Source organism: Carcharhinus amblyrhynchos, chromosome 2 (genome assembly GCF_965287045.1).
Source record: "Carcharhinus amblyrhynchos chromosome 2, sCarAmb.v2.hapA, whole genome shotgun sequence".
NCBI lineage: Eukaryota > Metazoa > Chordata > Chondrichthyes > Carcharhiniformes > Carcharhinidae > Carcharhinus > Carcharhinus amblyrhynchos.
This window is the reverse complement of record NC_137325.1, coordinates 97,290,663-97,316,944: the sequence shown is the minus strand read 5'-3', so window position 1 is coordinate 97,316,944 and position 26,282 is coordinate 97,290,663. Positions and strand designations below refer to the sequence as shown.

The 26,282-nt window shown below is 46.3% G+C and overlaps 1 protein-coding gene across 1 annotated transcript in view; it reads left to right on the top strand.

The window, feature by feature from the left end:
- The window catches only part of ankrd28b (ankyrin repeat domain 28b), a 230,108-nt gene that overhangs the window by 7,543 nt on the left and 196,283 nt on the right, over positions 1-26,282 (top strand). The gene's annotated exons all lie outside the window — the stretch shown is intronic.

Below are 26,282 nucleotides of genomic sequence, written 5' to 3'. Positions count from 1 at the left end.
CCCTTGTTGACATCCCATTAACTCTAATCCAATCACCCCTTTTAAGGCTTAAATCGTTTTACCTCTCATCAATTCAGCTAACTCTTTTTCATTGTCCCGTAAATTGCTTACCCATTTATTTTATATGGTGTAAATCTCTTTTAGGCTATGCTGAAGACCCCGAGCGCCTGCCAGTCTCATGTTTTTTTCTTCTTTTTCTGCGTGTTTCATCATCTGCTGGTCTTAGCGTTTAACCCCTCAGGTTACACTAACGGTTCTGTCATGGTTTCCGCCCCAGATGGCTTGACTCAAAAATTACACTACCGCTACCATCCCTCACAATCCCCCCTGTTTTTCTTACGCTTTGTAATTTTTGACATTCTTCTGGTGTTCCAGGCGTTCCAGCAGGTCGAGGGCCTGTTCATCCAGAGTTTTATCGCCTAAGAGGCTTATCCTCTCTTCCGTCTCTAAATTCATATTTATCACTTTTCCATTCAGGACATCCCCCCTAGTCAGGGCTGTTTCGATTAGCCGCTGAGCCAACCCCCGAACACAAGGGATGATACAACACCCTAGGGCGGCCAATACCCCTGCCGTTACCATGAAAGAGACAAGGACGGACATTACTACTCCTTTCCATTTGCCGAACCAAGCTTCCAACCACCTAGTGAGATCTAGGTCTGTACCCGAGTTCTCAGCTAGTTCATTAGCTAGGGTCGTTAGCCCTTCGAGGGCTCGGGTAATTGACCCATCGGGAGCTGTGTTATTTGGGATAAAGGTGCAGCATTCAGTTCCTATCATGACGCATACCCCCCCTTTCTCTGCTAGAATCATGTCCAGGGCTAGCCTGTTTTCCCAGGCCATTCTGCTGGTTGCGTCCAATTGTTCCGCTATCCCGCTTATCGCATTTCGGGTATAATTAACAAACCTCTGTTGATTATAATAGATATAGTTGATCCAATCTACATTCTTGTTGACAGTCACCCACCAGAACAGGGATTCAAATCCTGCTGCTATCTGGCTCCTGGCTTTGTACTCATCAGGGACCCCCCTAGGGACCCCTATGGCGTCCAGATATATTCGTTCATCAAAAGAACCCGGGAGGCTCCTTTTCCCTCGTTCTTTTCCACGGGGTCCCTGATGTTCAAATGCCAGGGTAAAGGGTACGGCCAATTGGATAAGTGCACAAGTGCCCTTCCATTTCTGAGGTAAAACGGGTCTCAAAGTCCTCCCTCCACAGTACCACCATAGATCAGCTCTAGGTACCTGGATTTGGGAGTAGTTTCCTCCCTCGGTGGTGTCGCTGACTTCCTTAACTGTTCCACACCTATCGAAGCTTCCCACTTCCCTGTCCAATCCATCCCCAGTCCGGGTGATACAGGTGTGATGTATCCCCGTTACTCCGGAAAAAGGGGGGGGGTTGAGACGCCCTGTTCAGTTTGATTGGGGGAAATGTCAGGCTCAAGGAGCGACAAGTGGGGTCTCCCCAAGCCTCTCTGTTTTGATACAGTTTCACCATACACTCCATTTCAGCTGGTTCTTTATCCCATCCCAGCGGGAATGGGACCACCTGGGGAGTTGGCCGGCTACTGGTGCACGCATAACAGTTACCTTTTCCGACACTTTGTACCGTATATTTGACCCATTCTATCCAGGTGTTCGCTTCCCTGAATCCCGTTTCTATTTCAATGGTCTCTCTTAAATCCTTTACCTCCACTACCCTGACTTCTCCCGAGACTCCCCGGCTAGGGGCGGAGGAGTTCCTGGTTTCGGCATTTTTGACTGTAACCCGCACACAACACAGGGCCGCCCCCACCCTCCCTGTGTGTTCCTTGATCTTGACCCCAAAAACTTGTCCGTCGAGGCCCTCTGTCCCACCGTCGTCTGACTTTTTTATGGTGAGGTAGAGGGGGTTACATTGGTTTAGCTTACAGTCTCTGGGAAAGATCTTCCGTGGAACCAGTGATACTTTCTCGCGAATCCTTAACTTAACGTCTTCATTTAACCCCCCTACTTGACAAGATTCTACTTTCCCCTGTTCATTTTTAGTACACTTTGGGTTCTTATCGAAGACAAGTAATTCTATTTCCCTCCCCTGGTATCTCTTCTGCCCCGTAAGGTTGTCTTTGCAGGGTACCATTCGACAGAGGTCGATCTCAATTACCTGTGCCTGGGGTGATTGGATTATAGTAAGGGAGTACACTTGGGCCGCCTGCCCAGCACCTATGCCCGCATAGAGTAAACATATTATTAGTAACATCCCGCTATTGCCGTATATTGCCCAAATTGACATATCAAAAATCAAGTCCAATCAGTTCTTCGCGGTGTGGTGGCCAGGAGTAGGCACTTCTTCTGCTGGTTCTGGCACCGGTCCTTTCACTCGAGTGTAATGCGTCCAGCCTTTCTCAGCCGTGCGGATAGCCGTTTCCGTGGTCAGAAGTACTAAGTAAGGACCATCCCAGATCGGTTCTAAAGTCCGGAGTTTCCAGTTCTTGATTAGGACCCAATGCCCTGGCTTGATGGTGTGTATCGCAAACTCGAGAGGTGGTGTCTGTGCCAGGAGTCCCTGTTGGCGTAAATGAGATAGAGCAGACCCCAGGACCTCAACATATTTATGCACAAATACATCGCGGGACTCGAATGTGGGGAGTTCCCCTTTTGGCCCATTAAAGGGGAGACCGAACATTATTTCGTATGGGGACACCCCCAAGTCCCGCCGTGGCTGCGTTCGTATTTGCAGCAAGGCAAGGGGAAGGCACTTGGTCCAGGGCAACCCGGTCTCTGTCCTGAGTTTTGTCAGCTGTTTTTTAATAGTCTGATTCATTCTTTCCACCTTGCCCGAGGACGGGGGATGCCAAGGGGTGTGGAAATCCCAGCTTACCCCCACTGCCCGCACTATGTTCTGTAGGACAGTGGACGTAAACTGGCTCCCCTGGTCTGAATCGATGGCCCGGGGGAGTCCGTATCGTGGGATAATTTGTTCGAGAAGGACCTTGCTAACCTGTGTCGCCGAGGCTATGGCGGTTGGGTACGCCTCAACCCACCCTGTCAAGTGGTCCACTATTACCAAAAGATATTTCAGGCGCCCTATGGGGGGGAGTTCGGTATAATCCACTTGGATATACTCAAAGGGCCTATAGGCTAGGCTTCTCCCTCCTTGCTTCGTATTCTGTCTCAGTCCTTTTTTATTTATCTTCCGACAAATTACACAATCTTTCGTGACTTGCTTAGCCACAGTGTATAAACCGGGATGTGCGTACTGACGCAGAAATGCATCGCACATCGTCTGTGTCCCCCAGTGTCCTCCCCGATGGAGATGACTAATTATGTCTCTGGTCATCGGTCGGTTTAATAGTTGTCGACCATCGGGTAATGTCCATTTCCCTCTTTCATCTTTCTGACCCCCAAGTGATTTTAGCTCGGCTTCTTCCTTTTCGCTAAATGCTGGTGTTTCTATTACTTCAGACACTTGGGGCACCCAGACCAAGCAGTCCACTATCTCCTCCTCCGTCCCTGCCAATTTTGCTTGTTCGTCCGCCAACTGGTTCCCCTTTGTCTCTATCCCATTGTCTCTCTGGTGTCCTTTTACATGGACCACAGCAATTTCCCGTGGCCCCAGCAGGTCTTTTAATATTTTAGTAACCAATTCCTCATGTATCAATTCTTTTCCCCTACTATTTATCATTCCCCTTTCCTTCCAAATTTTTCCAAAAGTGTGTACCACCCCGAACGCATACTTGGAGTCGGTGTAGATGGTCCCTATCGATCCCTCTGAGCCCTTGAGAGCCCGGTGTAGAGCATATAATTCACATGTCTGGGCAGACCAGACATTAGGCAGTCGCCCCCTTTCTACCAAATTCCAGCCAGCTTCACTAATGATCGCGTATCCATTATGCCTTTTTCCGTTTACCACCCGGGAGGATCCATCTATATACCATCGCTTTCCAGTGTGAAGAGGGGAGTCCCTTAGATCCTCCCTTACCTTACTCTGGAGATCTATTATGTCCGAACAGCAATGTTCGAGTCCCTCGCCTTCTTCCCCCTTCCAGAGGAATTCAGCTGGGTTCTGACAGGAATTGACCTCTATCTTAAGATCGTCCCGATCTAGCAAAATGGCCTCATACTTCAAGATTCTTGAGTCCGTCAGCCATCTCCCAGCCCTCTGATTTAAAATAGTCCTAACCTGGTGGGGGGTAATGACCGTCAAGGGTGCCCCAAATGTCAGCTTCCTACTTTCTTCCACCAATTTGGCCGTGGCAGCCACCGCCTGGACACATTCTGGCCAGCCTCGGGAAACTGGGTCCAGTATCTTTGATAAGAATGCCACTGGCTTCCTTTTTCCCCCCCAATCTTGGGTTAAAACTCCGAGGGCGGTTCCCTGTTTGGCATTTACAAAGAGTCTGAATGCCTTACTGAAATCTGGCAAGCTCAAGACTGGCGCGGTCATCAATTTCTGTTTCAGGGTCTCAATTAGTTCCTCCTCTTTCTCGTCCCACTGGATTTTGTTAGGAGCCCCCTCTATAAGTTTTAGGTACAGACCCTTGGTTAGGGGGGCATAGTCGTCTATCCATAATCGGCAATAACCTAAGAGTCCCAAAAACATTCGTAGCTCTCTCTTAGTTCCCGGGAGTCCCAGTTCAACTATTCCCCTCACCCTTTCCGGACTTATTCTCTTCTGTCCCTGGCTTATCAAGTGTCCCAGATACTTAACCTCTCTTTCTGCATATTGGAGCTTCTTCTGGCTCACCCTTAGTCCCTGTCCTGCCAAATAATTCAGAAGGGTATTTGTTCCCGCTACGACCTCCGCTTCTGTGGGTCCGGACAACAGGAGGTCATCCACATACTGTATGAGTTTTAGGGCTGGGGAAAGGATCAGTCCCTCTAATACCTGCTCTAAAATCTGACCAAACAAATTTGGCGATTCGGTGAACCCCTGGGGAAGCACTGTCCAGCGGTATTGCTGCTTCCTGCCCGTGTCAGGGTCCTCCCACTCGAAGGCGAATAAGTCTCTACTGGCCTCGTCCAACGGGCAGGCCCAGAAGGCGTCCTTTAAATCCACTACACTGAACCATTCATGTTCTGGGAGTATCCGCCCCAGTATAGTGTATGGGTTCGGCACCACCGGGTGTCGTACCTGTACAATCTTATTGATTTCCCTCAAGTCTTGGACCATTCTGTAACTGCCGTCAGACTTTCGGACTGGCAAAATGGGAGAGTTATATCTCGACATACATGGTTCCACCAGCCCATCACTTATCAGGTCTTTCATCACTTCTTTCAGGCCCTGTCTCCCTTCCCGGGAGATAGGATACTGACGTATCTTGACAGAGGGGCTCTGGGGCTTAAGATCAATTTTTACAGGCTGAATCGAGAGTCGCCCTCTGTTTCCCTTGGCCGTCCATACTCTAGAGTCTATACCCGTGAGTCGGTCCTCGCTAAGGTATGACATAGTTACCACCAGGTCTTTGTCGTCCCCTACATTTATTCGGAGCCCGAAGCGGATTATCAGGTCCCGCCCCAACAGACCATAGGGGAGATGAGGGAGGTGGAGGAGCTCTGCTAAAAGCTCCTCTTCCTCCCATTGTAGTACCTGTGGTTCAAATAGTTTCGCCCTAAATACCCCTCCCTTTACTCCTGATATGTTCAACATTTTAGTTTGGTAATTGGCTCCTGTAGGATAGATTGGGATTGAGGATCTGCCTGCCCCTGTGTCGACTAAAAATGTAACATCCTCCTTTTGTGGACCCACCTTTAAATTTACCAGGGGTTCTTGGTAGGTCCTTTTTCCGATTCTCCCCTGACCCCTCTAATCAACCTCACATTCCATTTCATAAATCCCTTCTCGTTCCTTCTTAAATTCAGGACACTCTCTTTTGAAGTGTCCCGGTTTCCCACAGTGGTAACACCCGGCCGCCCGGGGCCGGTCACCACCGTAAAATTCTCCTCGTCCTCTACCTCGGCCCCTCCTGGCCCCCCCTTCCTTCCAACCTCCCCTTGACCTTCCCCTACCTACTGTATATCCTTCATCCGTTATCCCGGTGGACTTACATACTTCCCTAACGGCTGCCACCATCATCTTTGCCTTCTGCTTTTCCTTTACAACCTCTCTCTGCACAAAGACCTTCTGCGCTTCCCGCAATAATTCCGCCATGTCCTTCCCACTCCAATCCTCAATCTTTTGTAGTTTTCTCTGGATATCTGGCCAGGATTTCGTTACAAAATTAATTTTTAGCATTCCCTTTCCAATTTCATCATCAGGATCGATTCCTGAATATTTGCGGACAGACTCCCTCAGTCTGTCTAAGAACATGCTGGGTGATTCATCTTTTCCTTGCCTAATATCAAATGCTTTTGCCACATTCTGCTGCTTGGGGACACATGTCTGGATCCCCCGAATTATAAGATTCCGGAGATCCGACATGTTTGTCCGCCCTTCCTGGGTATTATGATTCCAATTTGGATCCTCAAGAGGGTATTTTTGATCTCCCCTGAGTTGTTCTTGCTGTTGGTGATCCCTATCCCAAATTTCTATGGCCCTATTTCGGATCATAACTCCTTCATCGTAGTTGAATAATATGCTCATTATGGCCCGGAGTTCCCCCCAAGTATACATGCTTGGACCCAGGAATTGGTCAAGTTGTGTCGCTACCACGACAGGGTCCTCTAGGAGAGGGGGCAACTCCTTCCTAAGTTGTCGGATGTCTGCCGAGTTAAGAGGCACCACCACGAACCCTGTCTCTCTTTGTCTGAAGGGAACCTCCCTGAGAGGGTGCATTTCCACCTCGGGCGCTGAAGCCCCATTATTCTGCTGTTGTTCCAGGGACTGTTTTATTACCAACCTCTCGGACCTTCGCAGACCCTCAACTGGGGGTCCGCCTCCTGTGCCGTTCTCAAGATTTATGAGATCTTCCCCTCGGGGCCCTTGGGCCCCATTATTATTTGGTTGATATGCAGGGGGTACATTTGGTACAGGAGGGGGTGGCGGCGGGAGGTTGTCAAGAGGGTCCCATTGCCCCGGTCTGCTCTGTGGGATCATTGGATACAGGGAGACTGGCTGTGGCGATCTACTCATCGCGCCCACCCAACAGGCAGCGTACTTACTTTCCTCGGGGTTAAAGGGTTGTTTACTATTAACATATAAATTTAATATCTGACAGACCCAATCCTCATCCGATCCATATTTTGGCCACAATACAGATGGTTTCCGGATTGGTTCCTTCGTCCACACAAAACAACAATATTTTATCATAACCTTCTTTTTTTAAGTCCTTAGTCTTTCGGTCCCCATCCCAATTTTCTAACTGTATCCCCAGAGGACTGTCGGGGGGTATTCCCTTTTCATCATTATTATTTCCCGGTTTCCCATCCTTACTCTTGGACGGTTTACCTCCCATGGTTAGTCTTCAGTTGTCGTCTTGGACACAAGTTAATTTATTTGTGCCCTCAGATCAAACTGTCATAACCATAAAGTCGTCAAGGAAGAAAATGACTCTCACCCTTAATCAGCCGAATTCCCGGGAGAGAAATTTCTTACCTTGATCCGTGCACGGAGTTGTCCGACTTCTTCCAATGATGTGTATACCCCCTCACAGATTTCAGTCGCAGTCCTAGCAGTCCTAGTGTATAGAAGTCATCCGTGTGATTTCCAGGGTCCAGAATTATCTCAACTGAGTGGTTTCAGATTCCCCTCCTCCCAGACCAAAACGACGTTTTTACGTGTAAATATACACTAGACGCGTCTTATTCCATCGATTTGGTCTAGTCGAGGGAAACCCCCGTTATAATTCCAGATCCCGGACGAGCCCCCAATTGTGAGAAACGGTCAGATACTCACTTTATGATTCCCCCCCTTGAATCAAATACACGGATGAGTTCAGCTAACTGTCGGTTTATTCGATCTTGCAAGAAAGGGTGCCGTCCCGTGGGTACACACACCTTGCTTTACACAATCTTAGTTTATATACATTTTTCCTAGATAACAATAGGACAGCCCTCCTTTCTTTATTGGGTACCACTCCTTAATCTCTTTACTGAGTGATCTCCTCCCTTGTTGACATCCCATTAACTCTAATCCAATCACCCCTTTTAAGGCTTAAATCGTTTTACCTCTCATCAATTCAGCTAACTCTTTTTCATTGTCCCGTAAATTGCTTACCCATTTATTTTATATGGTGTAAATCTCTTTTAGGCTATGCTGAAGACCCCGAGCGCCTGCCAGTCTCATGTTTTTTTCTTCTTTTTCTGCGTGTTTCATCATCTGCTGGTCTTAGCGTTTAACCCCTCAGGTTACACTAACGGTTCTGTCATGGTTTCCGCCCCAGATGGCTTGACTCAAAAATTACACTACCGCTACCATCCCTCACAATGATATCTGAGAAATAAATTATTAAGTAATTAATTCTTACAGACCTTTTGTTACATTTAATATATCTTTCCTGCTTGGGCTTTGTGCTTTGAAATGTGCCCACCGACATCTGAAAACTGTTACAGTTCAGAAGCCTTCAATCAGCTCAGGTGCCTGTCGTACACATGTGCAGCTCATTTTATACCAAGTAGTTGTATTTCCTCAATTTCAGTAAGCAAATCAATAGTCTATCTAAATATTTGTGGCACCCTTCTAAAACGAGGCTGACAATACAAACACAGGCCAAAGTCAAAATTAATTTGACTACAGCTAAGGAATAATAAGGATTCAATTACATTGCTCTGTGTAGCTTTTATCCGCCAACTAGTGGGAGGGATATAAAGGAACAAATCTGCAGGCAAACTACAGAGGAATGCAAACATTGTCCCATTTGTTATAATGGGGGAATTATACTGCCATTATTCCAGTATATATTCGGGTAATTAAAGGACAGAGAAGGGCAAATTTTTCTATATTGTGTTCAGGAAAATTTTCTACATCAGTATGTGTCCAGACCAACAAGAAAGGGTGCACTGTTGGACCTGGTTCTTTGAAATGAAGTGCGCCAAGTAGATGAATTGTTAGTGGGGGAACATTTAGGAGGCAGTGATCAATGCATCATAAAGTTTAGGATGACGATAGAAATAGACAATAGGCAATCCAGTGAGAATAATTAACTAGGAAAGAGATGACTTTAATGGGACAAGAACGGAGCTGGGTCAGATAGGCTGGAACAAAAGATTGGTGAGAAAAACTGCAGCTGAACAACGGACTCCCTTCAAAAAAGTAATGTTTCAGGCAAATTCAGGTAGTAAATACAATTGAGAACCAAGAGGAATACAGCAGGAATATAGCGGGATGATGAGAAAGGATATTAGAGAAGTGAAGAGGGATTGTGAGAAAAGACTGGTGTTAAAATTCCGATCAGAAACTCCAAAGTGTTTTATGCCAAGGTCATAAATTTTGCAATTTGAATTGGCTTGGATAAGCATGAAATGGTTTACTTCAGGTATGATTCAAATGATCCACTAGGGAGCTTTTCTCAAACAAAGTTAATTTAAGACTATAGTTAACATTTAGCAATAACTTTTATCAATTACAAACAAGGAAACAAACATGATATTATATAACCCTTAATAAATGAATGAAAGGTTCCAATCAAACAAACTTCTCAATACAAAACCCTTGCCACATGCTGAGCACAGAAAATACAAATGCATACATGATGCTGGAGCTTAGTCTCTTCATTGGAGAATTGAAACTCTGACATCTTAGTTTTGTAACTTCTAGCAGCCCTCTTAATGCACACTCAGGCAAACTTGAAGTCTGAACACTAGGGAGCGAGAAAGAGAGAGTAGCAGGGTTCAGAATTGATCAGGAGAAACTTTTTTCTAATTCATTAATGGGACTTGGGCATCACTGGCTGGGCTAACACCTATTGCCCATCTTTAATTGCATATGAAGGGACAGTTAAGAGTCAATCACATGGCTATGGATCTGGAGTCATATGTAGGCCAGGCCAGGTGAGGATGGAAGCATTACTGAACCAGATTGATTTTTATAACAACTGACAATATGTCATGATCATCATACAATTCCAGATTTTTATTGAATTTAAATTTCATCTTTTGCAATGATGAGATTCAAGCCTGGGTCCTCAGAGCATTATTCTGGGTTTTTGGACTACTAGTCCACTGACAATACCACAATGCCATTACCCCCCAGTAGAAGGGACATGGGGTGGATTCCTTTCCAGGTGTGCACTCCAATCCACCGTATCTTTGACATGCATTGAGTCAGGACCATTGAGTACACCTGGGCACAGAATCTTGAAAATCTCCAGTTTTAAATCAGAGCTTTCTTGTTTTCCATTTCTGGTGACTTACTGCGATTTATTTTTGTTGTTAAATTGAACAAACGCTGTCAATTAGTTAATAGAGCGATCAAAAGCTATGTTGGCTTTGACTTGATGGATTTGTTTTGCAGCTGTAGTTCTTGTAAATGTGCAGCATGGTGTCAGTTTCAAACAGTAGGAAAAATGGATCCATAGCCAATAACTATTCTCTACTGTTTCTAAAATAGCTCTATTTATTTGGATTGCATCAGTATCATCAGCCCTATGAATAGGAACAACTTAACAACTTGGGCAGTGTTCCATGCAGCTGGAAAGATACCAGTGAACAAATGTTTCATGTGTGTCAGTACCTTGGCTGTGAAACCACTTTCTATTTAAGATTCGTCTTCAACTTTCGATTTGGAGAAATTCAAGGCCACAAATGCCTGCATTAAAAGCAAATCAGAAGCTAGATTTGAAATCTAACAGGATGTAGTTAGGAAAGGTTTCTGTGCTGAATCTTACTGCAATGGGGTATTTCAGTGCACACGTCATCAATTGGGCTGTTTCCTGCACCCTTCAGATCAAAATATTTGCACCATAACGTAATAGCACAGGAAGCCAACAGGAAAGAAATGGTATTTTATTTTATAAAGCAAAAAGTTAAACCACAAGTCTGTGGTACATGAGCACATCCAGGATGATAAAATACTGGACCTGCACAGTGGCCAGCCTTAGAAAGGGCTCAGGATACCTAGAACCCTACAGTGCAGAAAGAGGCCCTTCAGCCCATCGAATCAGCACTGAACACAATCTCACCCAGGCCCTACCCCCATATGTTATACCCCTTAATCCCTCTAACCTACACGTCCCTAGACACTAAGGGGCAATTTCTCAGCATGGCCAATTAACTTAACCCACACATCTTTGGACTGTGGGAGGAAACCAGAGTACCTGGAGGAAACCCACGCAGACACGAGGAGAATGTGCAAACTCCACACAGACAGTGCCCTGAGCCAGGAATCAAACCCAGGACCCTGGAACTGTGAAGCAGCAGTGCTAACCACTGTGCTGCCGTGCCACCCTGTTCCACTTGTTTAGTCATTGGACAAGAGGACGGTTTGCATAATGGACTGGGTTATGTTCACAACCCTTTGTAGTTTCTTGCAGTCTTGGTCTAAATAGAAGCCACTCCAAGCTGTGATGCAACCAGAAAGCATGCTTTCTGTGGTGCATCTGTAGACATTGGTGAGAGTCATGGTGGACATTCCAAATTTCCTTAGCCTTCTGAGAAAGTAGAGGTGTTGGTGGGCTCTCTTAATTGTATTGCTATGTGGAGGGACCAGGATAGGTTGTTGGTGATTTGAACACCTGAGAAACGTGAAGCTCTTGATCATCCTCACCTTCGATGTAAACAGGGGCATGTACGATTCCTGAATTTGATGAATATCTCCTTTGTTTTACTGACATTGAGGGAAAGATTATTGTCATCGCACCATTTCACCACATTCTCTATCTCTTTCCTGTACTCTGTCTTATCATTGTTTGAGAACCAACCCACTATAGCGGTGTCATCAGTAAACTTAAAAATATAGATTCAGCAATACTTAAAGAGTTCAGTTAAGTATTTCAGCCCACACACCATCAAAAACAGCTTAATTGCTTGTGCATCTCATTATTGTTTGTGGGAATTTCTTGAGCACAAGATAGCTACTGCTTTTATCCACATAACAGTAACTAAAATCCAAGTCAATTAACTCTACATGAAATGCTTTGAAAGGTTTCTATGCGATATAATGTGCTTTTTTTCCTATTGGCCCAAAGATGCAGTAGTGTTCAAGTCTTAAAGTGGCCAACAATGTGAGTGGGAGAAGGACTGATCACAGGTTAAAGAGATGTGTATTGTCTCCAGACAGTACAGTAAGTGAGGTTTTGCAAACCCAGGCAAGTCATGGGGGTTACAGATAGTGTGACATGAACCCAAGATCCCTGTTGAGACCGTCCTCGTGTGTATGGAACTTGGCTATCAGTCTCTGCTCAGCGACTGTGAGTGCTCCTTCCACTCACATTGTCGGCCACTTTAAGACTTGAATAGCAGGTTAGGTGTAAAGATTCGCATTCTAATCAGTAATCTGTAAACTGTCTGTGCTGTTATATGCTCTGTCTGAGGCCAGAACTCTTCATTAACCTGACGAAGAGGTAAACCTCAAAAGCATGTGAGTTTACTATCAAATAAATCGGTTGGACTTAAACCTGGTATTGTCAGACTTCTTACTGTGTTTTCCCAATCAGCACAGAATTCTTTGCTGATGGCCCGCGTTACTATCTTTCTCTGGATATGCCCCTTCTGAAGGCATGAAACAGTGAGCGGTCCTATTGTTCCTACAGCAAAAAGGATTAGGAGGGTTGGTGTTGCTGTTGTGTAGGTGCCGTTGAAGAAGAATACAAATTCCTTCTTAGCCCAGTAGCATTTAGTATCCTGATTATTGGTTTGTGTATACTGGCAATTGCTCGGTTTACTTGATTCCCTGTTTGATCCCACCGCTTAGTAAGTATCAAATGGGTATGTCCATTTAGCTGAGCTGATATGAGTCCCATTACACCGTCCACAAATGAGCTGCCTCCCCGCGGTTTGATTCAGACATCTCTGTTCGTTACAGGTACAAGTAAACTGACCTCTATTTACATAACAGTGCTGACGGACAAACTGCATCTGTACACAGGAATCATTCTTGGGGACCAAGTCGTGTGCACATCCCCATCCCTGCCCCGAAAAATAAAGCGGGTAGCTTGCATTATCCAAGCAAGCTCTTCCTCCCACCCCTTGGAGCCCCCTGCACACAGGATCTGTGGGATTTACAAGTTCCATACTTCTTCCCTGTATACCCCTTTTATATTTGCCAATTTGTCCTTCACAGAGTGCATCTGAGATATCTGCTGTATATAAGTCATGGGGGGTCCACCCAGGGGTGGCCACAAATAGGGCTTCTACAGATTGGGCTAACAGGTAACTAAAAGTTTGATTCCCATGTAAATGTATATGATCCTTGTAGAGTAGGTTATCTGCTAGCCCAGTCAAGTTTACAGTCGCGACAATACAAAGTAATATAATTACATTCGCGACCTTATACATATCCGCAACAAGCAAATATCAATCTTATAACTTTAAGTTAACAATTTTCCAAAAGTTATATTGCCAACACAAATGCATCAGTTACTCTTGCTTGTAGTCATCACCTGTTTTGGGGAAAGCACTCTGGTCACTTTAATTCATTCATTCATTTCTTTGTGTAATTTCAGCTGGGTCTAATGTTTCCATACACCTTTCCCTCTTATGTCGAGACAGGCACAGGTGTCTCCACTAATTATAACTTCATATGGCCCATTCCATTTTGGTGCAAACCCTGGTTTTTTGGGTAATGTTTTTACTCGGATGCGACTTCCTGCTGTCCCAACAGGGAGCATTTCAAGCTCTCTCTGTGTGTCTTTCTTCCTGATTATCTTTTCCTAATTTACGCATCCCTTTTAGTTGGGCGCTTAGTTCCAAAACATATCTTTTGATTTTATCTTTTAGTGGGTCTACATTGGTCCCACCTGATATGATGCTTTCTGGTAATTGCATCGCCCTTCCTGTCATTAGTTCATAAGGGGTTAATTTGGTTGCACGGTTTGTAGTAGCTCTCAGCCTTGTTAATATAGTGGGCAATACTTCTGTCCACATTTTTCCTTACGTTTGTATGGCTTTAGCGAGGGCATTCTTAAGGGTTCAGTTCATACGTTCCACCATTCCAGAACTCTGTGAATGGTAAGAAATGTGGAGTTTTTGTTTTATTCCCATCAACTGGCACATTGTTTTTATCACCTTCCCAGTGAAGTGCGTTCCTTGATCCAAATCAATTTGTAGGAGTACTCCCCATCTAGTGATTACCTCCTCTGCCAATATTTCTAGCTACCATGGTAGCAGTACAATTTGTAGTAGGGAATGCTTCTACCCACCTGGTGAGCTGGTCTACAATAACCAGACAATAGGTTTTGCCATGGGATTGTGGTAGTGGCCCTGTGAAATCTATTTGCAGATGTTCCCAGGGTCCCTTTGTTCGGGGCACGTGTCCCATCTTAACTTTTATGGGTCAGCCAGGGTTGTGTTGTGCACATGTCACGCATCAGTGACAATGTCAGGCTATGTCCCTTCCCATTCCTTTCCACCACTATTCCTTTCCTATACCAGTTGCCATGGCCTCTTTTCCCTCATGTGAGAGTCCATGGTGTAGTTCCAAGAAGGTGTTTTGTATGCACTCTGGTGCCATTACCTTATCATTTCGTCTTCAAATGTTATCAATCCCTTCGCTCACTCTCTGAGCTTCCCACTTCCCCTTTTACTCTTTTGAGGTATCCTCATGTAAGTCCTGAATATCTATTTTGTCTCCTGTCTATCCCGTTACTGCTATTGGCAGCTCACCAACTGCCTCCTGCTCTAAGGCTAATTGTGCTGCTCTATCTGTGATTTTGTTCCCTTTGAAATTTAACCAATCTGGGTTATCTCTTCCTGGTTCTTTCTGATGCGCTTTAATTTTTATTACTGTGGCTTCTCAGAATTTCTCACTAGCTTTTAGCAATGCCTTGATCCTTTGTTGGTGTTTAACAGGAGTTCCTCCCATGGTTACAAACCCCCTTCTACCCCATGCTGTCATATAGTCATGTATTACCCCAAATGCATACCTACTGTCTGTATATATAATTACCGTCTTGCCTTCAGATAACTCTAGTGCCTTTGTGAGTGCCACTAGTTCTGCCACTTGCGCGGATAGGCGTCCCGTCAATTCTTTCTGATCTTACTGTTTCTAATTTGTCGTTTACTACTGTCCACCCTGTCCGGGGTGATTCTTCTACAAAAAGGGTCTTCTCAGCTGTTGTTATAGGTGCATCTTTTATCCTACCTTCTTCTATGTCCATATCGATATCCCCACAATTGTGTGGCTTTCCTGTGTCTAAAATTCCTTCTGCTGGGTTATCTCCTGTGTCCCTAATTATTATAACTGATTTACTTGGAGGTAGAAGGACAACTTCCCATTTAGCCCTCCTCATGTTTGAGACAGCCCTAAACTTTCCCATTTTCAGCATTTCCACCAAGGTGTATTTGGTGTACAGGATTATACTCCTTGTCGTTATTATTGGCTTGCTAAACTTTACAGCACAGGCACTGCAATCTAAGGTAGCTATGCACCTTGGCAGTCCAGTGAGCACCGGTCCTTCTGCTGTTGAATAGTAACCTATGGGTCTCCTTTTATTGCCATGATCTTGTGTTACCGCTGTGGAATAGAACCCTCCTTCTTTACTACAATGTATGTGGAAGTCTTTATTGGAATCTGGTAATCCTAGTCCAGGGGCTGATTTCGGTTCTGTTTTTAATTTGTTATAAGCCTCTTCCTGCTCGAATCCCCATTCTACGGGATTTAAAGCTGGTTTTCTCCCTTTGACTAGTCTTTGTATAGGTTCTGCCAATTTTGCGAATCCCAGGATAAAACTTCAGCTATAGTTAAACAGTCCCAGCACTTCCCTGACTCCTCTTACGGTGACAGGCTGCAGCATTTGTTGCACCGCCTTCTTTTGATCTGTTAGCATTTTTTTAAGCCCTTGGGATATTAAGTATCCTAGGTACAGGACTTGTGTTTTCTTGATTTGTGCCTTTTTGGGGCTGACCTTTAACCCTGCAGTTTTTAGTTTGTTTAATACTAGGTATACTGCTTCCTGATGTCCTGACTTAGATTCTAAAGCTATTAAGATATCATCCACATATTGTAGGATCGTGTTATCCTTTGGCAGTTCAACCCTGCTCAGGATGTCACTCATTACTCGATGGAAGATAGCAGAATCCCTGCGGTATGCAAGTCCAAGGGTACTGTTTATCTCCCACTGTAAAGACGAATTTGTCTTGGGGTTCAGGGTCCAAGGGTAGGGACCAGAATCCATTGGCTATATCCAATACCATAAACATTTTATGCTCGGATGACAGTCCATTCAGGATTGTCAAGGGGCTTGCTACAATGGGGTACAACTTGGATGTGACTTTATCGAGCCCCGTGTAATCTGTCGTGAGCCTATAGCTTCCATCGGGTTTGCTCTTCGGACAGGTTGCGGAATTAGTGGTACTCATGGTTTCCCTCAGAATTCCTTTATCCACTAACCCTTTAACTATCTCCACTACAGCTGCCTCTCATTCTGGTTTTATTGGGTATTGTCGGTGGGGCTTATGCTCTGGTCCAGGTACTTTATCGGGTCCATTTTAGTCAAGCCAGTATCTAATTTTGCCTCAGCCCATACTCCCGTGGCCGGAGGCACAGATGGCTCCGAACCCTCCTGTCTCTAATTCCCAATCTCTGGTGGTGGCTGTGGCCATCTTAGTAGTTGAAGTGACTTGTGAGTTCCCCTATTCTAGTTTTCTGACCGTCCCATTTTGGCCAGATTAATTCTCCCTTTCCACTGTCTATCAAAATCTCATATTCTTTCATTAAATCATTTCCCATTATTGTACCCTCGTTATTTTTACACACATAGAATCTCATCGGTATATACAAATTATTTATTTCTACTAACGTGGTCTCACTCAGGTAGGTGGGTGTTCAGTTCCCTCCTATCCCTGTTAGGTAGATCATCCTACTTGTAATGGATAAGGCTAGGTCAGTGACAGACATGGAGGCTCCTGTGTCCACTAGCATCTCACATTGCCTGCCCCCCGACTAGTGCAGATACATAAATCCTTCTCTCCTTCTTACCCTTATGAATGGGGGCTGCAGACCGTCAATCTTGCTAGCCTCGGAGGTTCCTTAGTTCCTCCAATTCTGCTGTGGTCATGGATCGCGGCGGGGGTCTCCCATATTTGTCCCAACACACTGCTTCTGTGTGTCCATTTTTATTAAATTGATTAGAATGTTTCCCACTGCTTCCAAATTTGTTTCCTTTCCTTGGGACCTGCAATCCCTTGCAAAGTTCCCTTGTCGGCCACAATTGTGATAGATCAATTTAGACTTAGTTCCACTCCCACCACTGTAAGCGGCTATTTTTTCTTGTCTTACTCTTGTCTGGGATTTCTCCTCTCAGCCTCCTAGTAAGCCACTAGTCCATTCCACTAGTTCATCATAATCTTGGGACACAATCACTCCCATTTTTAGGATGGTTTGGTGAGCACTACAAAGGCCAACCTTGAAAGCCTGAATGAACCCTTGATCCCCATGGCCTGGGTTCCCTTGCCCTGAGCATTCCTGGTATACTTGGAACAACCGTTCCCCATACTCAGAAGCTCCTTCCCCCTTCAGCTGCTTGGTCATTGTAACTCTGCTCCAGTTAGTTGGAGCATTTCCTAACAGTCTCTGGACTTCTGTTTTAAACTGGGTGAAGGGTGCTTGTTGGGCATCTATTTCGGCTGTTAGGGTGACTACATGTGTCCAACGTCCCCCACTATAATCTTGTATAGATTATAAGGGGAGTGGTGGGTCCTCCTGCTAACTGCCTCCACTTATCCACTTGACATGCTGCCCTGACCAGTTGGTGTCTTGCCCAAACTGTATCTGATTCTTCCCAGAATTTAGTGTTTGCACTTCTAGGTTGTAGTTTACCCAGGGAAGACATTATCTGCTGTCTTTTGCCTGGGGTGAATGGTTTATGATTTGCTGTTGGCTGTGCATTCCCCCTCGTGTTACTGGCACTAAGTTGTGTTCTAGCACTTCCCATTTCTCTACAGAGGCAGTTGGTCCCTGTCATGTGGACTCCTAAGGGGGTAGAGGAACAGTTTCCCCTTCCCATTGATTCTCCTCTAACACTCAGTTTCATTTCTCCAGTTCCCTTACTCTGAATTCTAACTTTCTAATCCTCTCTTTATCTTCGTGCCACTTTTTGGTGGATGCGATTACTTGTTCAATTAGTCCTGCTAATTAATGTACTAATAATACCCCTATCTTGTCTTTTTTCTCTTTTCCCCATCTATCCACTTTCTCTGCTGTTCTGAGGTCTGAGAAGCATCCCAGCCATCCCTTTGCATCCTCTTTATTAACATGTGTCTGTCTGTCATGTACATTTCAATAAGAAATCCTGCAGGTCCTCTCTTAACTTCTTTATCTGCCATCTTGCAGACTTCACTACCCACGGTCACTATTGCCTCATTGGCAACATGTTTCATAAACTGTATGGCCACGATTACTTCCTAGCAATATGTTTCTCCATCGTTAGGGACTTCACTACCCCCAGCCACAATTACGACCCTAGCATCATGTTTCTCCACTTTTAAGGGTTTCTATTTATATTCATGGCCAGTATTACCACCTTGGCAACATGTTTCACCACTGGAGTCCAGCTGTAGCTCAGAGTGATCAGCTCATTTTTCCACACCACTTTACAACACTGACAGTCCAGTACCCAACTATACAAACAGGTGGCAAACTCTGCGTTTGTTCACTACTACAGAGTTTGATGTTAACTGACCTTTGCTGCTTGCACTTCACAATCCGAAATGCCCTTTGTGTCTCTACGCCCACTTCAGGGTCCTGACTTTCATGTGGGGGATTTCCCCTCTTAACAACTGGTCAAAGGCTGCGTATTTGAGACAGGCATTTCCTTGTCGTCTAGTTGGTCAGCACAAGTAATAGTCAATCAACACTTATTACTATACCGTCAATAATCAGTACTTATCTCTATAATATCCCTTAATTTTTACCCATTTTAAACTGTATTGTTGACTCCATCTGACTCTCACAGATTCAATGATCTCTACCCCAGTTTGCCGACCATGGCCAATTGACCGAAATTACCACCAGTAGTGAGATCCTGCCAACTATTCCAATTTGTTGTGGAAAATTCACCACTTTGGAGTCAGATTTGGAGGTTCAACAAACAGTTTTATTTGGACAAAGCTTTGGGAGAAGCGCTGGCACTCTACAGTACAGGCAGCAACCTTCTCAACTACACAATGGTAGTTGAGCATCTTTTATACTTTTTAGACAATAGACAGTATGGACATTAGCCATTAGCACATCATTACATGTTACATAGACAGTATGGACATTGACAGTTAACACATCATTATACACAGACAAGCGTTGACATCGACAGTTATCACATCATTATATATAGAATAGATACATTTATGCAATAATGTCCTCTATCAATGGCTGATCTTGTTATATACATTTATGCAGTTATGTCCCCATCAGTGGTTGATCTCATTATCAAACTCATTGTTCTGGGTCTGCTTTTATCTCAAGTTTAAGGTGCCTCAAGGTCTGACCCATTTCCTGCAGTAATTTAAACACTACAGGTTTTAACTCTTCGTGTAATGTCTGTGCCCAAAGTCAATGCCTCTTAATGTCCCTTCCCAGAGTCCATTTTGTGTGCCAGCTAACCCTTTTGTGTTCTTTATTTTGGTTTCACTCCAACATCGCCAACATTTTTGAATGAGTTATTTCCCCCTCAAAATCTTTGCTCATCTTTCCCAGAGCTCCATCATTGAATTTCTCCATTTAGGGTTTCATTGCTGCCAGATTTCTAAGACAGTTCTCATCAAAGTAGCAAATCACATCCTACTTATCTGCCACAAAACTACCCTGTCCTCATCCTTCTTGACCGGTCTGCAGCCTTTGATATGATTGATCACACCATCAATCTCTCCCCACTATTACCCATCCAGGTAGGACTGAACTCACTTGGTTCCATTCTTATCTATTTCATCAGGAGTCAGGAATCACCTACAATGGATTCTTCTTCCTGCTCCTGCAACATTACCTCAGGTTTCCCCCTCGGATCTATCCTTGGCTTCCTCCTATTTCTCCCTAAAATGCTGCAAGAACAGAAGGTTGGATGCACTGTTCACATTGGCAGGACTAGAAGATGTCAGGAATTCGGTGTGCATTCACAGTGGCCGGCTGGACCTGTTCAGATAAGAACATAAGAAATAGGAGCAGGAGTAGGCCATCCAGCCCTTTGAGCCTGCCCCACCATTCAATAAGATCATGGCTGATCTGAAGTGGATCAGTTCCACTTTCCTGCTTTCTCCCCATAACCCTAAATTCCCTTGTCTATCAGAAACCTATCTACCCGTGACTTAAATACATTCAGCGAGGTAGCCTCCACCACTTCAATGGGCAGAGAATTCCAGAGGTTCACCACCCTTTGAGTGAAGAAGTACCTTCTCAACTCCGTTTTAAACTGCCCCCCACCCCCTTATTTTGAGGCTGTGCTCTCTAGTTCGCTATCTTTCTAAGCAGGAAGAATCTCTCTACCTCTACCCTATCTAGCCCCTTCATTATCTTGTAAGTCCCTATAAGATCCCCCCTCAGCCTTCTAAACTCTAATGAGTACAGACCCAATCTATTCAATCTCTCCTCATAAGTTAACCCCCTCATCTCTGGTATCAGCCTGGTGAACCTTCTCTGTACTCCCTCCAAGGCCAATATATCCTTTCGCCTGATGGCAGCCAGCCAATTAGAGAGTAACAGGTAGGAAGGCTCCTGTAGAATCACATGGCGGGGACAGATCTGATGGTGGGTTGGCCATATCATTTAGTGCCCCTGCAGGCCAACAAGCCTGCTCAGTCTCTGAGTGGGAATTCTTCTTTCAGATATTTCCTGCAAAAACTATGTACTTTATTTGCTAGTTGCAAAGTATCCAGCAGTAAAAAGCATAAATGGGTCTCGAGACTAGTCCACCGATGTCACTGGATTTCTTTCTATGACATTAGTGAGACACCTGAAGCTGTCTCTGATGTGACATCAAGAACAGAATCAGGGTGATTTCGTGCAGTGGATCCCACCTTCTATCTGTCACAGCTATCAAAATCTTGAAGCACTCCTCCGATATTCCACAACTGAGCTGCTCTCGAGCAAAACCCTTTTATTTCTAAAACCTCATAACAGCACATTAAGGTAACATTTAATACAATTTTCATTAGTTCAAGATTCATTACTGGGAAATGCAATACTTTTATTCAAAATGTATACAATTTAAGTGATTTCCATTCAAGGTTTCAGTTCTCTTTTAGTTTTTTTAATTCTGTATTTCTCAACGTGAAGGTTGTTAAACAAAGGAAAGATTGCGACCAGCACTTAACCAGCAACAGTAATGTAACACCTTGGTCTGCCTCTGTGAGCAGAGTTTCTTAATCCGGGGAGGCTTTTATAACCCAGATTTGCACAATGTCACTTTGCTTGGGCAAGATCAGTATTTACGTCTCTCTCGTTTTCCCAATGGGTATCGAATAATGGGTCATTCCATCAGGGATGAGGAGTTCCACAGTTTGGAATTAGCCGATTTGGGGTCAGGGATCGGAAACTCTCCGAATTGGACACGTTACTTGGACATGTTTTGGAGCACACTAGTCCTGTGGTCTGTTTCCGAATTGTTCCCACCTGAAACCTGTTTTGGTAAACCCACCAGTTAAGTGGGCTTAACCTTCCGTCAGAGAAATATTCAAGGACAGATGAGGAACTCTATGAGGAATTAATACAATTCTTCGTGCATAGATACAAAATATTCTCGTCTGAAACTCCAACCCAGCCTCGTTTCTAATTTACGTAAAGCAAAATATCAGCGATGGGCTACTTGAAAGCGAAGTAAAGATGTAAATTAGTAACGAATTTGGTAAAATTCTAGAAACTTAAGCAGGTTTGGCAGAACTGAACTCACCATACGTTCTAAACTGCCGGAAAATAATAACCCAGTCAAGGTCCCGCCGCATCAACTTTTTAGCATCGGGACATGGCAGTGCGAGTACCCAAGGTTCACACTTTCATGCTATGCAGAAGCACTCCGTAGTTATTAGGACCAGAAACTTGCAACAGTTTTCTTTCTCAGCCTAGTACTGCTGAAAGGGTTCCCACAGTGATGGTAAATGGCAGGAACTGGACACACAAATTCCAAAAATGTCTTTCTGGGTGGCACAGTGGCTAGCACTGCAGCCTCACAGCACTAGGAACCTCAGGTTTGATTCCAGCTTGGGGCACTATTTGTGCCGAGTGTGCACATTCTCCCCAGCTACCTGGGTGCTCTGATTTCTTCCCACAGGCTGAAAGATGTGCTGGTTAGATGCATTAGCCATGCTAAATTTTCCCTCAGTGTACCCAAACAGGTGCCAGAGTGTGTCGACTATGGGATTTTCACAGTAACTTCACTGCAGCGTTAATGTAAGCCTACTTGTGACACTAATAAAGAAACTTTAAACTTTAAAACTTCTGAATTAGTGGGGCCTGGTAGAGGGAAATGGCCCAGACCACCAACTGCGGCTGTTTGTAAAGTAAACCGCAAGCTTAGCAAATGTGGGCTTCCTGATCCTGATACATAGGCAGATACATGAGAGATTGGGCTGAGTGGAACCTGTGGCACAGTTCCCAATGCTGGTGAGGAAAGGGCAGAAAGAGAGAGGACAGCAGTCCAGAGATTCAGGGATTGGTACTTTGGAGTGTCCAAACCTAGCATTCCTGCAGCAGATTGTGGCACGCTTGCATGGTTTTTGAGGCACACCAGTTGAAAACCTGTGATCTAGTGGGTGCTCGCTGCCTGACTTCCTTCAAGCAGGTCACAAGCAGAGAGGTATTTTGTTTACTGCAAAAGGCCATCTTAGCTGATCTACATACCCTCTTTCCTTCCTCCTCCCTCACCTCCACTCACTACCCTCACTTTTCTCCACCCTTCCTCTCTCCCTACCTCTTCATTGCTGCAACTGTACAGGGCACTGGTGAGGCCGCAGCTGGAGTACTGTGTGCAGTTTTGGTCGCCGCACTTGCACAAGGATATTTTGGCCTTGGAGGGAGTGCAGAGGAGGTTCACTAGGCTGATACCGGAGATGAGGGGGTTGAACTATGAAGAGAGGCTGAATAGACTGGGTTTGTACTCGTTGGAGTTTAGAAGGATGAGGGGGGATCTTATAGAGACATATAAGATAATGAAGGGTATGGATAGGGTAGAGAGATTCTTCCCGCTCAGAAAGGACAGCAGGACTAGAGGGCACAGCCTCAAGATAAGGGGGGTGCAGTTTAGAACGGAGTTGAGGAGGAACTTCTTCACTCAAAGGGTGGTGAATCTCTGGAATTCTCTGCCCGTTGATGTGATGGAGGCTACCTCGCTAAATATATTTAAGACACGGGTAGATAGGTTTTTGGTAGGCAAGGGAATTAAGGGTTATGGGGAGAAAGCGGGAAAGTGGAACTGAGCCACTTCAGATTAGCCATGATCTTATTGAATCGCGGGGCAGGCTCGAGGGGCTAGATTGCCTACTCCTGCTCCTATTTCTTATGTTCATTATCTCCATAACTTCTCACCATTGCCATATCCCCTCTTTCCCACCCTCACTCCTTCCTCCACCATCCTTTCTCTCCCTTGCATATTCTCCCATTTGTCAGCCCTCTTTCTCTTCCTCCTCCATCTCCATCTTTCTCATTCACTCTCCATCACTCCCACTGCCCTCCCGCTATCTGTTCTCCCGGCCATGGCTTCCTCACCCCAACCTTCCAACCCTTCCCTCTCTTCTCCATCTCTGTTTCTCTCTCCCTCCCTTCATCTCTCTCTCACGCAAACCTATGGATTAGGAGTAATAGACCACTTAAGCCTGCTCTGCCATTCAATAATGTCATGGTTTATCAGCCGCACATTCCCGCCTACCACCAATAAGCTTATTAGTTAAAATTCTATTAAAATATTCAAAGGCTGCTTCTACTGCTTTTTAAGGAAGAGTTCCAAATCCTCGATTCTCAGAGAAAATATTTCTCCTCATGCCTGTCTCAGATGGACGTCTGCTTATTTTGATCCTTCCCTCTCTTCTCCGTATTTTGCTCCTCTCCCTATCCCTACCTCAACTCCCTACTTGTCTCTTCACCCCCATCCCTCCCTCCACCTCTTCTCCATCCATCCCTCCTCCCTATTCATAAGAACATAAGAAATAGGAGCAGGAGTAGGCCATCTAGCCCTTCGAGCCTGCCCTGCCATTCAATAAGATCATGGCTGATTTGTTGTGGCTCAGTTCCACTTTCCTGCCTTCTCCCCATAACCCTTAATCCCCTTGCCTATCAAAAACCTATCTACCCACGTCTTAAATATATTTAGCGAGGCAGCCCCCACCACTTCAACGAGCAGAGAATTCCAGAGATTCACCACTCTTTGAGTGAAGAAGTTCCTCCTCAACTCCGTTCTAAACTGCTCCCCGACCCCCCTTATCTTGAGGCTGTGCCCCCTAGTCCTACTGTCCTTTCTGAGCGGGAAGAGCCTCTCCACCTCTATCCTATCCATTCCATTCATCATCTTATACGTCTCAATGAGATCTTCCCTCATTCTTCTCCCCTCACCCGTGTCTCCCTCTCTCTCTCCCTTCCATCTTTTCTCCCTATCCTGCCCTCTCTCCACTTCATCACTCCACTCCATCTCTCCCTTCCCCAACACTCACTCCCCCACCCCATTGTTCCCCCAACACTCCCACCCTCCCACATACCATCCATCCCACTTCTGACCCCTTCCCTGTCCCCATCGCTCCTCCCCTGCACATCCCTCCCTCTCTCCCCCATCTCTCCTTCCATACCCATCCTCTCTCCCATCACTTTGTACCCCTCCCTCTCATCTCTCTTCCTCCTTTTTGCCCCTATCCTTCCTGCTATCCCTCCCCCAATCCCGTTCCCCTCCCCAATCCCACTCCCCCTTCCCCCATCCTCCTCCTCCTCCTCCCTCCCTCCCATCCCCCTCCCCCACAACATATCCCCCCATCCATCCCTACCCCCCACCCTCTCTCCAGCCCCCCAATCCTCCCTCTCCCCCTCCCCAATACCCCTCCACGTCCCCATCCTCCTCACCTGATCCACATCCCCCTCCTCTCATTCCCCTCCCCCATACTCCCCTCAGCCACCTCCCCAATCCCTTCCCCAACCCCTTCCCCAAATCCCCCAACACCTCTCCCCTATTTGTGAATTCCCTTCCCCTATTCCCCAACCTCCCTCCCCTATTCCCCAACCTCCCTCCCCTATTCCGTAATCCCCTCTCCCCTATTGCCCAACACAACCCCCCTCCCCTACTCCCCAACACACCCCTCCATTCCTTAATCCCACTCCCCCGAATCCCCCCTCCACCCCCCCTTCCCCCTCCTTCTTCCCCCCTCCACCCCCCTTCCCCTCCTTCTTCCCCCTCCACCCCCCTTCTTCCCCCCTTCCCCTCCTTCTTCCCCCTTCCCCTCCTTCTTCCCCCCTCCTCCCCCCCTTCCCCTCCTTCTTCCCCCCTTCTTCCCCCTTCCCCTCCTTCTTCCCCCTCCTCCCCCCTTCCCCTCCTTCTTCCCCCCCTTCTTCCCCTCCTTCTTCCCCCCTTCCCCTCCTTCTTCCCCCCCTCCCCTCTATTGCCCAACACAACCCCCCTCCCCTACTCCCCAACACACCCCTCCATTCCTTAATCCCACTCCCCCGAATCCCCCCTCCACCCCCCCTTCCCCCTCCTTCTTCCCCCCTCCACCCCCCCTTCCCCTCCTTCTTCCCCCCTCCACCCCCCCTTCTTCCCCCCTTCCCCTCCTTCTTCCCCCTTCCCCTCCTTCTTCCCCCCTCCTCCCCCCCTTCCCCTCCTTCTTCCCCCCTTCTTCCCCCCTTCCCCTCCTTCTTCCCCCCTCCTCCCCCCTTCCCCTCCTTCTTCCCCCCCTTCTTCCCCTCCTTCTTCCCCCCTTCCCCTCCTTCTTCCCCCCTCCCCTCCTTCTTCCCCCCCTCCTTCTTCCCCCTCCTCCCCCCTCCCCTCCTTCTTCCCCCCTCCTTCTTCCCCCTCCTCCCCCCTTCCCCTCCTTCTTCCCCTCCTCCCCCTTCCCCTCCTTCTTCCCCCCTTCCCCTCCTTCTTCCCCCCTCCTGCCCCCTTCCCCTCCTTCTTCCCCCCTCCTGCCCCCTTCTCCTCCTTCTTCCCCCCTCCTCCTTCCCCCCTCCTCCCCCTCCTTCTTCCCCCCTCCTCCTTCCCCCCTTCCCCTCCTTCTTCCCCCTTCCCCTCCTTCTTCCCCCCTCCTCCCCCCTTCTTCCCCCTCCTTCTTCCCCCCTTCCCCTCCTTCTTCCCCCCTCCTCCCCCTTCCCCTCCTTC